The sequence below is a fragment of the Sapajus apella genome, unplaced genomic scaffold, assembly GCF_009761245.1.
Source record: "Sapajus apella isolate SASKATOON/1434 unplaced genomic scaffold, GSC_monkey_1.0 scaffold67, whole genome shotgun sequence".
Classification (NCBI taxonomy): Eukaryota; Metazoa; Chordata; class Mammalia; order Primates; family Cebidae; genus Sapajus; species Sapajus apella.
The window spans coordinates 9,261,614-9,275,859 of record NW_022437007.1 but is presented as its reverse complement, the minus strand read 5'-3'; positions in this window follow the sequence as shown (position 1 = coordinate 9,275,859).

The window sequence follows — 14,246 nt, the reverse complement described above, 5'->3', positions numbered from 1 at the left end:
TTAAATTTCATTTTCTCTGTTAAGAAATCTTCCATTTTCCCTCATCTCCCTTATTTGAAATCAAACCCAGTATCCTCTTCACAGTTATACCTTGCTTCTCTTTTGCAACCTCAAGTTTCTTAACTTTCTAAGGTATCTCGTTAAAAACAAATATAGAAATGTCCACTTTTCTTCTTTCTAACTTCTTCTGACCATTAAAGTTGTTTTGACTAAGAAATGTGTTTGACAGAGGCAGATTTTCATTGAGAGGGACTTGTATAAAAATAATAAGAAAAATATTTTAAACAGGTAGATTTCAAATTTTCTTTCCTCTCCATACCACTCAAATACCTACACACATAAACATAGATAATTAAATGACAAAACCAAACCCAGTGAAAATCTAGACAGTTCTGAATAATTACCCACTTCTTCTGAATGGGTAGCATCAACAGCAACAAAAAACACTACCTATTAGCGTTAATAAATGCAAATGATTAAATTTAAAAAAATGCATAGAAAAACAAAGCAACTAACCTTTCATCTGACTCTGAATTTGAAATTAGAGCCTAAGCAACATTAAAAATCAACATGCAGTGTTTAGAGAAGTATATTCTATCTGACCCATTACCAGTTATAAAGACATATAAATGTGTGTTATTCAATTATTTCCTGTTAATTCTATTTTTTAAAATTCTCATGTACTTTAATTTTGAGTCTGTTAAATTGGCATATATCTAAAGGTATACAAAAAACTTTACTATTTTTAAATTAAGATTTTATATTTTATTTTCTGTTGGGGGCGATACATGGCCATTAATAACGCTGCAATTACTCTTTTTAGATTTAGACAGACAAGGTAGAGCCTACACATCCTGCAAACAAAGACAATTTAAGGACTACCTTTAAAAAAAAATTCCAAAATAGATATTTTATTCCTAATCTCAGAAGGAAAAGCCAAAGCAACCTCACAACTTAGAATGTTTTGAAAGTAATAAATAGTTCATTGATGTCTTGCTTTAGGTCTGTAATAATACAAGAGACAGAACAAATAGAGCCATTTTCTGTTAGGAACTATGCATAAGTGGTGTTGGCTAGTGTTTTTATTATAATATTTTTATAAAGCTCTAGGTGGAAGAAATTAGCCAACGTATATCTATTCAAAGCAAACAAATTCATGCATCCGAAATAATTGCATGTAGTGGAGAAAGAGACTACAAAATATCAAATCCAATACTTATTACCATTCCCCACCCTCACCCAAAGAACAAAGGAAGCTCAGAAATAAGGAGAAAGAATGGAAGTTCCACAAAGGAAGGGCTTTTTGCCTGTTTTGTTTGTTTAGCTATCCAACTGCAAAGAAAAATGATGCTCATTGAGTGACTAAGTTTGTCCTGGGGATGATAATCCCAGAACTTTGGGAGGCCAAGGTGGGCGGATCACTTGAGGTCAGGAGTTCGAGACCAGCCTGGCCAATATGGGGAAGCCCTGTTTATATTAAAAATTCAAAAATTAGCTGAGTCTTGTGGTGTAAACCTGTATTCCCAGCTACTCAGGAGGCTGAGGCATGAGAATCACTTGAACCCAGGAGACAGAGGTTACATTGAGGTGGAATCAGGCCACTGTACTCCAGCCTGGGTGACAGAGCAAGATTCTGCCTTGAAAAAAAAAATTTCTTTTTAACTTTTGACCTTTTTTATTACACATTATGATAAAAATTATTGTAATTTTTCAAACATTTTATTTGAAAAAGTGCAAACTTATGGTAAAGTTACAAAAATTGTACAAGGAATACCCACATACATTTCTCTTTAATTCAATGACTTTTAACATTTTCCCATATTTGCTGTATCTTCATTATTAAATGTATGAACCTCCTATCTCTTAAGCGGATATCCTCCTGTATAAATATAATATAGTGATCTCGTTCAGAAAATTTAACTCTTACTTAGCACTTTATTTAATATGCAATCCATATTCATATTTTCCAAGTTCCTCCAATTAACTTTATGATGTTTAATTTTCCTCATCCAGACCCAATTGAGAATCATAGCTGATATTTAGTTTGCATGTTTATTTGGTCTTCTTTAATTCACAAAAGTTTCCTAGACATTAAATAATTTTTTTTTGTCTTCTCATTACATTGCTATTTTCAAAGAATCTGTCTCAGAGGATTTGCAGAATGTTTTTTAAATTAAGAGTTGTTTTCTTCTTCATGATTAGGTTCAGGTCAAATACTTACAGCAGGAGAAATATATAGGTGATATTGTATCCTTCACAGTGTATATACGTATCAGGAAGCACGTGATCTCATGTTCTGTATTTAGTGACAGTAATTTTGATCTCTTGATTAAAAAAGTGTCTGTAAATTTTCTACTTTGTAAATATACCATTTTCTTTTTGTAACTAACAAGTAATCTGTAGAGGCAATTATTTCAGATTAGAGTATTTTGTTCCCAATCTTTCACATAATGTTATTAGCATAAATCAATGAACCCTGTCTGAAATAATTATTTTTATGGTATTTCAAAATGATGATCTTTTTCAATTTCTATTATTCTTTCTGTATGCATTCATTGGCGCTAATTTGTATAAAAAACATGATCTTCTGATGTTCCTAATGTATAAACGTTTTTAAATGTATTTGTGGACTCACGGATTATTTCAATATTTTACACATTATAACCTATTCTGTGGTTACTCATTTAAGAAATTCTTTAGGAAGGAGAACCAAAATGGCCAATTAGGAGCAGATCAGGATTGCAGCTCCCAGTGAAAGCTCAGAGGGTGAGTGGATGCCGCATTTCCAGACAGATTTTTATTGCCCACAGACCAGGAGATTCCCAGGTGGAGGAGCCCCACGGGTCGCCAGCATGGCTGGTTTGGCAGACGTGGCTGCTTTGCCAGTGCCCCAGGGCGGCAGTTCTCTGTACAAAGCACACGGGCCTGGGCACCATTTTAGCTGGTGATTGGAGCTCTGGGAAGGCAGAGTCACCCATCCATCTGATTAAAAAGGGGACTGAAACAGGGAGCTAGGCCAGGAGATTCCTGGGCAAAAAAACACTGCAAATCTCAGCGCCACTGTTTCAGCCGGCGCAGTGGGTCACCACACGGGAAATCACACAGATCCCAGTGCCTTTTCAACAGGCAACTGGAACACCCAGGAGAGAGTCCACCGTTCAACTAAAAAAAAGGGCTCTGAGTCAGGGAGACATGTGATCAGACTCAGCTGATCCCACCCCCACAAAAAAAACAGTAATTGGAAATGCTCTGGGTTGAGAGTTTCGCAGCAAGCACAGCTGAACCTGCGAAGGTCCAGCTCTGTGGGGGAGTGGCGTCTGTCATTACCGAGGCACCCCACCACTGCAGAGGTAGTCTGTCATTGCTGAGGCAATGACAACCCACCACTACAGAGACAGTCCACCATTATAGAGGTGGGCCAGCTTTGCCAAGGCAGTTCTAACTACACCCATATAAACAAGACTGCAGAGAAGTTCACACGGCAGCTGGGCAGAGCCCACAGCAGCTCAGCAAAGCCTCTGCAGGCCAACGGTGACTAGGCTGCCTCCTCGCTGGGCAGGGCAGCCCTGATAAAAAGGCAGCAGCACAACAGAAACTCATAAATAGAGCCCTAACTACCTGGGACAGAGCACCTGGGGCAAAAAAATAGGGGGTCTATGAGTTCTGCTGCAGCAGACTTAAACATACCTGCCCAGCAACTCTAAATGAACAACAGAGATCACAGCTCTGCACTTGAGCTCCTATAAAGAACAGGCTGTCTCCTCAAGCAGCTCCCTGACCCCCATATATCCAAAGAGTCACCTCATAAAGGAGAGCTCACACTGACATTTGGCAGGTATCCTGGGACAAAGATAGCAGCAGAAGAAACTGGCAGCAACCCTTACTGTTCTGCAGCTGCTGCGGGTGATTCCCAGGCAAGCAGAGCCTGGAGTGGACCTCAGCAGTCCTACAGCAGAGGGGCCAGACTTTAAGAAGGAAAACTAAGAAACAGAAAGAAATGACTTCATCATCAATAAATTGGACATCCACTCAGAGACCCAATCTAAAAGACAACAACTTCAAAGATGAGAGGTGGACAAATCCACAAAGATGGGAAGAAACCAGTGAAAAAAGGATGAAAGCATCTGAAACCAGAATGCCTCTCCTCCTACAAGCCTCACCAGCAAGGGAAAAAGGCTGGATAGAGAATGACTGTGATGAAATGACAAAATCAGCCTTCAAAAGGTGGGTAGTAAGAAACTTCTGTGAGCTAAAAGAACATGTTCTATCCCAATGCAAAGAAACTAAGAACCTTGAAAAAAGATTTGATGAAATGCTAATGAGAATGGATAACTTAGAGAGGAATATGAGTGAATTGATGGAGCTGAAAAACACAGCATGAGAACTTTGCGAAGCATGCACAAGTATCAACAGCCGAATTGACCAAGCAGAAGAAAGGATATCAGAGGTCGAAGATCAACTCAATGAACTAAAACAAGAAGACATGATTAGAGAAAAAAGGGTAAAAAGGAATGAACAAAGTCTCCAAGAAATGTGGGACTGTGTGAAAATACCTAATCTACGTTTCATAGGTGTACCTGAATGTGACAGAGAGAATGAATCCAAGCTGGAAAATACTCTTCAGGATACCATCCAGGAAAACTTCCCCAACCTAGCAAGGGAGGCAAATATTCAAGTCCAGGAAACACAGAGAACCCCACAAAGATATTCCTCAAGAAGAGCAACACCAAGGAACATAATAGTCAGATTCACCAGGGTTGAAATGAAGAAGAAAATGCTAAGGGCAGCCAGAAAGAAAGGTCAGGTTACCTACAAAGGGAAGCCCATCAGACTCAATGCAGATCTCTCAGCAGAAACCCTATAAGCCAGAAGAGAGTGGGGGCCAATATTCAACATCCTTAAAGAAAAGAACTTTCAACCCAGAATTTCATATCCAGCCAAACTAAGCTTTATAAGTGAAGGAAAAATAAAATCCTTTGAGAACAAGCAAGTACTCAGAGATTTCATCACCACCAGGCCTACTTTACAAGAGCTCCTGAAAGAGGCACTAAACATTGAAAGGAACAACCAGTACCAGCCACTCCAAAAACATACCGAATGGTAAAGAGCATCAACAAAATGAAGAAACTGCATTAACTAATGGGCAAAACAGCCAGGTAGTATCAAAATGGCAGAATCAAATTCACACATAACAATATTAACTCTAAATGTAAATGGGCTAAATGCCCCAATCAAAAGACACAGACTGGCAAATTGGATAAAAAGCCAAAACCCATCAGTGTGCTGTATCCAGGAAACCCATCTCACATGCAAGGATACGCAAAGGCTCAAAATAAAGGGATGGAGGAAGATTTACCAAGCAAATGGAGAGAAAAATAAGCAGTAGTTGCAATTCTTGTCTCTGATAAAATAGACTTTAAACCAACAAAGATCAAAAGAGACAAAGAAGGACATTACATAATGGTAAAAGGATCACTGCAACAAGAAGAGCTAACGATCCTAAATATATACACACCCAATACAGGAGCACCCAGATACATAAGGCAAGTTCTTAATGACTTACAAAGAGACTTAGACTCCCACACAATTATAGTGGGAGACTTTAACACCCCATTGTCAATATTAGACAGATCTACGAGACAGAAAATTAACAAGGATATCCAGGACTTGAACTCAGACCTGGATCAAGCAAACCTAATAGATATTTACAGAACTCTCCACCCCAAATCCACAGAATATACATTCTTCTCAGCACCACATCACACCTACTCTAAAATTGACCACATAATTGGAAGTAAATCACTCCTCAGCAAATGCAAAAGAACAGAAATTATAACAGTCTCTCAGACCACAGTGCAAACAAGTTAGAACTCAGAATTCAGAAACTAACTCAGAACCATAAAGCTTCATGGAAAGTGAACAACTGGCTCTTGAATGTTGACTGGATAAACAAGGAAATGAAGACAGAAATAAATATGTTCTTCGAAACCAAAGAGAATGAAGACACAACATACCAGAATCTCTGGGACACATTTAAAGCAGTCTCTGGAGGAAAATATATAGCAATAAATGCCCACATGAGAAGCAAGGAGAGATGAAAATTGACACCCTATCATCAAAATTGAAAGAGCTAGAGGAGAAAAATAAAAAAAACTCAAAACCTAGAAGAAGGCAAGAAATAACTAAGCCATAGCTTCTGCACGGCACAAGAAACAGTCATTAGAGTGAATCGCCAACCAACAGAATGAGAAAAATTTTTTGCAGCCTACCAATATGATAAAGGGCTGATATCCAGAATTTACAAAGAACTAAAACAGATTGACAAAAAAAAAACAAACAAGCCCATTCAAAAGTGGGCAAAGGATATGAACAGATACTTTACAAAAGAAGACATACCTGAGGCCAACAAACATGAAAAAATGCTCATCATCACTGGTCATTAGAGAAATGTAAATCAAAACTACATTGAGATACCATCTCACGCCAGTTAGAATGGCAATCATTAAAAAATCTGGAGACAATGGCTGCTGGAGAGGATGTGGAGAAATAGGAACACTTTTACACTGTTGGTGGGAGTGTAAATTAGTTCAACCATTGTGGAAGACAGTGTGGTGATTCCTCGAGGACCTAGAAATAGAAATTCCATTTGACCCAGCAATCCCATTACTGGGTATATATCCAAAGGATTATAAATCATTCTACTATAAGGACACATGCACACGAATGTTCATTGCAGCACTGTTTACAGTAGCGAAGACCTGGAACCAACCCAAATGCCCATCAATGATAGACTGGACAGGGAAAATGTGGCACATATACACCATGGAATATTATGCAGCCATCAAAAACGATGAGTTCGTGTCCTTTGTAGCGACATGGATGAACCTGGAAACCATCATTCTCAGCAAACTGACACAAGAACAGAAAATCAAACACCACATGTTCTCACTCATAGGTAGGTGTTGAACAATGAGAACACATGGACACAGGGAGGGGAGCACTACACACTGGGGTCAGTTGGGGGGAAATAGGGGAGGGACGGCGGGGTGTGGGGAGTTGGGGAGAGATAGCATGGGGAGAAATGCCAGATGTAGGTGAAGGGAAGGAAGGCAGCAAATCACACTGCCATGTGTGTACCTATGCAACAATCTTGCATTTTCTTCACATGTATCCCAAAACCTAAAATGCAGTTTAAAAAAAAGAGTAAGTAAATAGATGGCAAATATTTTGTAAAACTGTAACTTGTAATGTGTGTACTTGCAACCCATTTTAAGTGGCACATATAATGGGTTAAGATCCATCTATCTCTGGGAAGAAGCTATGAGGTGAAGAATGTGACTATTTGTTGAGATCTAGAGTCTGACGTCATCTTCACCGATATCATACTTGATAACTTTAAATCCTCTTCAACTCTCTGAGTAACAGAGATTAAATGAAATATTTCCTCTAAAGTGCTTACCACAATGCCTTGCACATAGTAAGTGTTCAATAAATGACGGCGGCTGCTATCATTTCCCTCAGTCATACAATGTCAGGTTTGGACTGTGTGATATCTAAGGTCACTTTTGACTCTACTATATTATTTTTCATACTGGAGGCAAAATATATACCATCTTTATGTCATGTATTCCCTTTTCTTAATCTCTGATGGATGTTCTTGTTTATAGTGTCTTGTTTTTCAGACATCACTTGCATAGCTTTGATGAGATTGCTCATTGTTTTTGTGGAACTTAAACCTAATCTTTTTCTTACTGAGGGGTAGGGTTTCTGTAGCTATTGGCTTAAGAACCACCTGGGAGTGTGTAAAACGTGTTTTATAACCTACATAAATCCTGATTCGGTCGATAAGTGGTGAAGTCCAGATGATTCTGATGCCTGAAGTCTGAACATTACAGTTTGAGGAACAAGGCACTAAAGAACTAAAATTAATGGTGTGCTGCTGTATTCAAGAAGAGCAGGAGCTGTAAGCAAGAGGGATGTTGTTGATGTTGCTAGTGTTTTTAAGAAAATAGAAAACCAAATGACATTTTTTTTCTAGCAAAATAAGTACAAAATTAAAATTCAAGCCCAATTCCTGTCTAAGACTGCGGCCTTACAAATCCTTGTACCATTTCTCATCTTGACATAACTAGACTTCCTGAGTGCACTGCAAAACATGGTGAAAATCTGCAATTCTTGCAATTGCAGCATTTTCTACCAGGCAACTATGGCTATACTTTATTGCATTAATTGTAGAAGCAGAGAAGTTTAGCCAAAAAGCACAGAGGTTTTGTGCTTTACAGCAGGAAAATATTAAAAGCTCTTCAAGTACCACTTTAGTAATCTAGCCATGTAAATTCTACAGACTTTTTATGGGGCATGTGTGAAGTTTTTGTTTTCTGCTGGACTGTTCTTACTTGACAAAACCTGCAAAGAATAAAAAATAGTCAGAAAACAAGGAAAAATAAGCTGCTTAAAGTGATGTTATTGTTGGGTTATCAGAATTTATGATGTGCTTATTTCACATTGCATGCCTATATGAAAAAATCTCATGTACCCCATAAATATATACACATGCAACGTGCCTACAAAAGTGTTTAAATAATAAAAAAGTTTAAAAGAGAAAAAAAGAAATTCTTCAAATTGGCACCTCTTTTAAAAGGGCTGATTAAAATAAGTTTACTCATTGTATTAGCAGTCTGTTCTCACACTGCTAATAAAGACATACCTATGACTGGGTAATTTGTAAAGGAAAGAGGTTTAATTGATGCATGATTTACATGGCTGGGGAGACCTCACAATCATGGCAGAAGGTGAATCAGGAGCAAAGTGCCATCTTACATGGTGGCAGGAAAGAAGATGTGTGCGGGGAACTTTCCTTTATAACATCATCAGCTCTCATGAGACTTATTCACTATCATGAGAACAGCATGGGAAAGACCCACTCCCATGATTCAATTACCTCCCATCAGGTTCCTCCCACTGTTTTAGGAAAATAATTGAGTCCTTGTCACAGGACCAGAAAAAAGTTAAAAACACAGACACTTTGAAGGGTGAGGGGGAATGGAATTTATTGGATGAAAAAGAAAATAACTCTCAGCAAAGCAGGATAGAGTCCTGTTAGCAGGTTTCCCACTTCGCAGATAGAATCTCAGGTCCCCCCCTAGGAACAAGAGAGGCCAGCCTTCTCCCTGCTGCAAACAGTGCACACTTCCTCCAAGGCTCCACCCAATCCTCCCAGTGCACAGGTGGATGTTATTCAGAAATAATCAGCCAGGAAAGGGCAGGCTTCATCCAGGACCAGCAGTCTGGTTCTTCAAGCCTTCAGGCTGTTTTAGACTTGAAGGCAGGGTTTCACTAGGGGACCCTTGGCTGCCTCTCCTCTATCATTTCCCCCCCTAAAGAAGTATACCTAACTGCTGTTAGAATAACTGCTTTCTGCTGACAGGGGGCGCTGTTTGAAGAAAACGGCAGTCAGAGTTCCTTTAGAGGCCTATCGTAGGGTCTGTGGCAAAACGGGCCCTCATTCGAGGCTCTGGTTGCATGACCTTTTGGAGTTTGATGGCCTGAAGACAAGAAGCAAGCCTGAAGGTGAGAAACAAATTAGGTTATTAGAAAATAAGTGTCAAAACAAAATGGGGATGGGGGTGAGGACAGTTGAAAAATTCTGAGGCCTTTTACCAGTTTGCACAGGGAGAGAGAGGCCAAAAGCGCAACTGATAAAAAAAAACCTTTTACCTTTTAGCCAGAATGTCAGGCTTCTGAGTTCCCTTACCCTGAGCACAATCCTAAGCCAACCAATTTAAAGTTTGGGAAATTAACTCTCCCCAGTTTGGAGAATGCATCTGGGGAAGGTGTCCTGTCCCATAGTAAAGAAACACAATTACCTAACTGTGAAGAGAGAACGGAGGAGGAACATGAAAAAAGAAGGGTTTTTTTTTTTTTTTTTTTTTCAAAGAAAGGGGCTAGGGATGAAAGGGGTACAGATGGCCAGGCTCAGTGGCTCCTGCCTGTAATCCCAGTGCTTTGGGAGGCTGAGGCTAGAGGATCACCTGAGGTCAGGAGTTTAAGACCAGCCTGGCTAACATAGTGAAACCCATCTCAACTAGAAATACTAACATTAGCCAGGCATGGTGGCATGTACCTATAATCCCAGCTACTCAGGAGGCTGAGGCAGGAGAATCACTGGAACCCAGAAGGTAAAGTTGTAGTGAGCCGAGATCACACCACTGTACTCCAGCCTGGGCAATAACAGCAAACTCTGTCTCAAAACAAACAAAAAACAAAAACAAAAACAAAACAACAACAAAAAAAGGAGATATAGACTGATGATAAATGGCTACTTATCTACAAAAAGGAGAGACGGCATCCCTGGTTTCTTTCTCTTCCCAGCAAATACTTCGGGTATGTGAAGGAGGGAAAGTGAGGCATTCCTCTTCTTTTTCCCTCTTTGTATCCCCAAGTCCCAGAGACCACACAGGGTGGGTGTCAAACCCGTCTTCATCTATGTTAACAGGGGGGCCTGGGAGTGGGAGTATTCACTTTTACCCTTGTACATCCTATCTCCCCTGCTGTCAGTAGCTTTTGGATTCTCCAGACTCATTTATACCATGGATACTAGCATGACCTTTATTTATGAAATAGGAAGCTTGGCTTATTCAGCAGGAATCAGTCATACTTACCTGCACTGTGCCTTTTAACTTCCATTATCATCTGCATCTAGATCCTTTAGATCTAGTTCCCCATCCACCCCCACCCCACCCCGCACCCAAGGGCTTTGACCCAAAGCTTAGAAATGAGTTTGGGACAAAAATATATCTTGGGGACTTGCATGGATTCCTTATTATAAGCCAAATGCTAATGTAAAGCTGTGGAATTGAGTCCACCTCCAACAAGGAAAAGGGTGTCTTATGACATGCCAAGATAACTGGCGGCTATAGTTATCCTTGCTAAGATTTGGGTACCTGGGGCTTGGCTTTGGTTAGCTTCCTTTTTACTTTCCCAAAAAGCTAACCTCTAGGTGATGGGCAGTCTATCTATTCCCATCACCTGGCAGGATTTGCAGGCTAATTGCTCAGAACTAGAATGTTGATCCAGATTTTTACATTACCTATCCCTTTTATTCCTTCTGAGCTGTAGTTAAGAGTTTGCTGGTTGATTCACAGGAACAAGCAGGGTTACTTTAAAATGTAGGCAGAAACTTAAAAACAACTGATAAGTCTAGAATTTAATAAAAAATGTATAAGTTTTGAAACATAATTTCTGTCTACCCAGTCCTCAATTTGTTAAAAGAAAAAAAATCATGATAGGACTGAGTTGTTTGTAAAATAGACTTTAATCTTACAATTGGACTGATTACTTGCATAAAGTGCAGAAAGAATAACTATTTCTTTGTAGGCCTTTTACATTGGCTTTGATGGAAATCTATTCCACAAGGAATCTCAGGTAAGATTTTTTGAAGCCAAGCCCAGCCCTCAGCTTGAAGGCTCAAATACCTGTAAGTTGGGTAATTCTCACCTCTTAAGTTCCCAAGATAAATTTTGAGCTTCTGGGCCTGTTAGAAGGTAACATTCTTTACTAACCACAGGTCAGAAACCCCATAGAGGGACTGTATGAGGCCAGTTTTCCCAAGAATCCTTTATGGACTCTGCAAGTTGAGCTTGACTCCTTAAAAGGAAGCATACTCTTCCAGTCAAAGCCTTGGTAAAACAACCATTTTCTCCAATTGCATCTTCTTGCAAAAGAAAATGGATTCTTACTGCACTGATGCAAACACCTATGTTGCCATAAGTTAAGAATACTCACAACTAGTTTCCAAATTCTGGAGAAGCAAGGCAGAGAGAGGGACAAACATGCTCTGTATTTTGTTAACAGGAGTATGCCTTACTCAATTATTAAAGGTCATAAATAGTTCAAAATAAGTTTCCTTGACTCTGAAAAAAAAAAAAAAACATAACGCAAGGATCAGCAATACTCCAAGTAAAAATCAAAAAGATTGCCTCAGATTTTATGAATTAGCCCATTTACTTAACTCTTGTTTTACTTGATATTTGTAAACACTTTAGTTCTTTATGAGTCTTGTACATTTTCCCTTTATTCCAAAGTTATCAGAAACCTGCATTTGAGAGCACCTGTCAGAGTTCTACAGCTTATTATAAACCATCTTTTAAAAAGGATTAAAACAAGACAATTGTGAAAAACAAAATGTCCAGGGTAGTTACAGTTAGAAACACAATTGACAAAGAATCTTGGTTATTTCTGTTATTTACAATTATTTAACATAAAAACCTTAATTATGAAAGCGTATACTCAGACATTAGAATTTTTTAAATCCCATACAATTTTGGAACATATATTAGTATTATTTATCAAAATATAACCTAAAGAATATTGAACACTATTTTGGCAATCTCATATACCTAAATATGTCAGATAATACTGTTTACCCCTCTTTTGGATACTCCAGGGGCCCTGTGAAGTATCCAAAAGCCAGGTATCAGGAAAGACAATTATGAAACTGAAGTTTGATTTTCAGAAGGCTGTTAAATATGTTAGAGGGTTAAAACACTTGATGTTTTGAAACAGAATTCCCGATTACTTTAAGTCATTTATTTTGCCAAAACGATGATTCAGAAATTTAAAAAGCAAAAAGCTTTTTATAACCTTTACAAATTTTGCCAAAGAGCAGATTACTACCTTAAGAGAACCTTGTTGTACTTTTATTTTAATGATCAATTTACAGGAAAACCACATAATATCATTTTGAATTTAGTTGGTATGTTCACACAAGGAATTTTTGTAAGATTAATTTGTACAAACCTTTTACAACTTGTTTGGACTTTTCACTTTATCTTATCAAATTCAAACAATCTTTTAAACCTAGGCAAGAACTTACATTTCCACATCTTCTTATAATCTTTTACAAAAAACATATTCTACTGTTCTTACACAGCTTGCATGTAAATCTATTTCAGTAGTTTCAATTACATGTTATAATGGTTATCCTAGCAATTTTTAACTTTAATGTCAAACTTGTTAAGTTGTTTTGATTATGTGCTAGGTGCAGCCAAGGTTGGACTTCTTCTAGCACAATTAAGGGTATGTTCAGTTCTATATGTCCCCAACCCTTACCAGTTATGGTGCAGGTAAGACAAATTGTTCTCAAAATCCAAAAAGCAGTTTATGATCTTAAAACATTTAGCAAACCTAGCACTTGACCTGCATGGTTTAGTTCACCTATTTATATTTTGATAACATCTGCATTTTACCAATAATCTTATAGGCTGTTTTTATTTTTTAAAGATTGGAGTCATATGAACTGAAAGGTACCACAGCTTTTATTTTCCTTTTTAAAAAATATTTGATGCAAGAACTTATCTTCCTATAGGCCAATTAATAAAAGCTTTATTCTAATAGACATTACACACACAACACATGTGTAACTACACAGGCAGGAAGAAGAAAACCCAGGAGCCATACAATTTTTCATTTGCCAACCTCCTATTTGGATTATTGATCCTTTTAAGAGACAGCACTAGGAAAACATGCAACTTTTAAGGCCTAATAGACAAGTATTACTGGGAGGCAGAAACCTGTTTTGAGGGGGATCTAACCACTTTTAATTCCTGGGGTTCTATGAGGAAGACAGAGGCCTCTCCTCTCTCATGCATGCATTAAAATTGGCCAAGCAAAATGGAGAGAAAAAAATATTGTCAACTGAGAAAAAGCCCTTTTTCTGCAAAGCAAGATTCCAGAAGAGAAAAAAATAGTAATAAAGGATTTTTAAATATAACCGTAACTTGGATATTCACCTTTAATTAAGCTGAGCACTCCTTAAGAAAATCCTTTTAAATCCCCTATTACCTGACTTCAGCCATGCCAAGAAGACAATTTTTGGCCTTTCAAACTTTACTAAAGCTTCAGTGAAAGGAAAATCCAAGGTGGTTCATGGAGGGGAAGAGAATCAGCAAATAGCAAAGATACACAGATATCAAACCAGAAAGGACTCATTTCCTAAGCCAGGATTGAACCTGGGTTGTGCAGAGGCGAAACAAAGCATTGCCATGGGGTTACAGGTCACATGCTCAAGACCATAAACAAAGATGGAGGCCTGCAGCAAAGTTCACTGCTGACCATACAGAAAGTTATGTAAAGGCCAGGAGTGGTGGCTCACACCTATAATCCCAGCACTTTGGGAGGCTGAGGTAGATGGATCACTTGAGGTCAGGAGTTTGAGACCAGCCTGGCCAACATGGTGAAATCCCGTT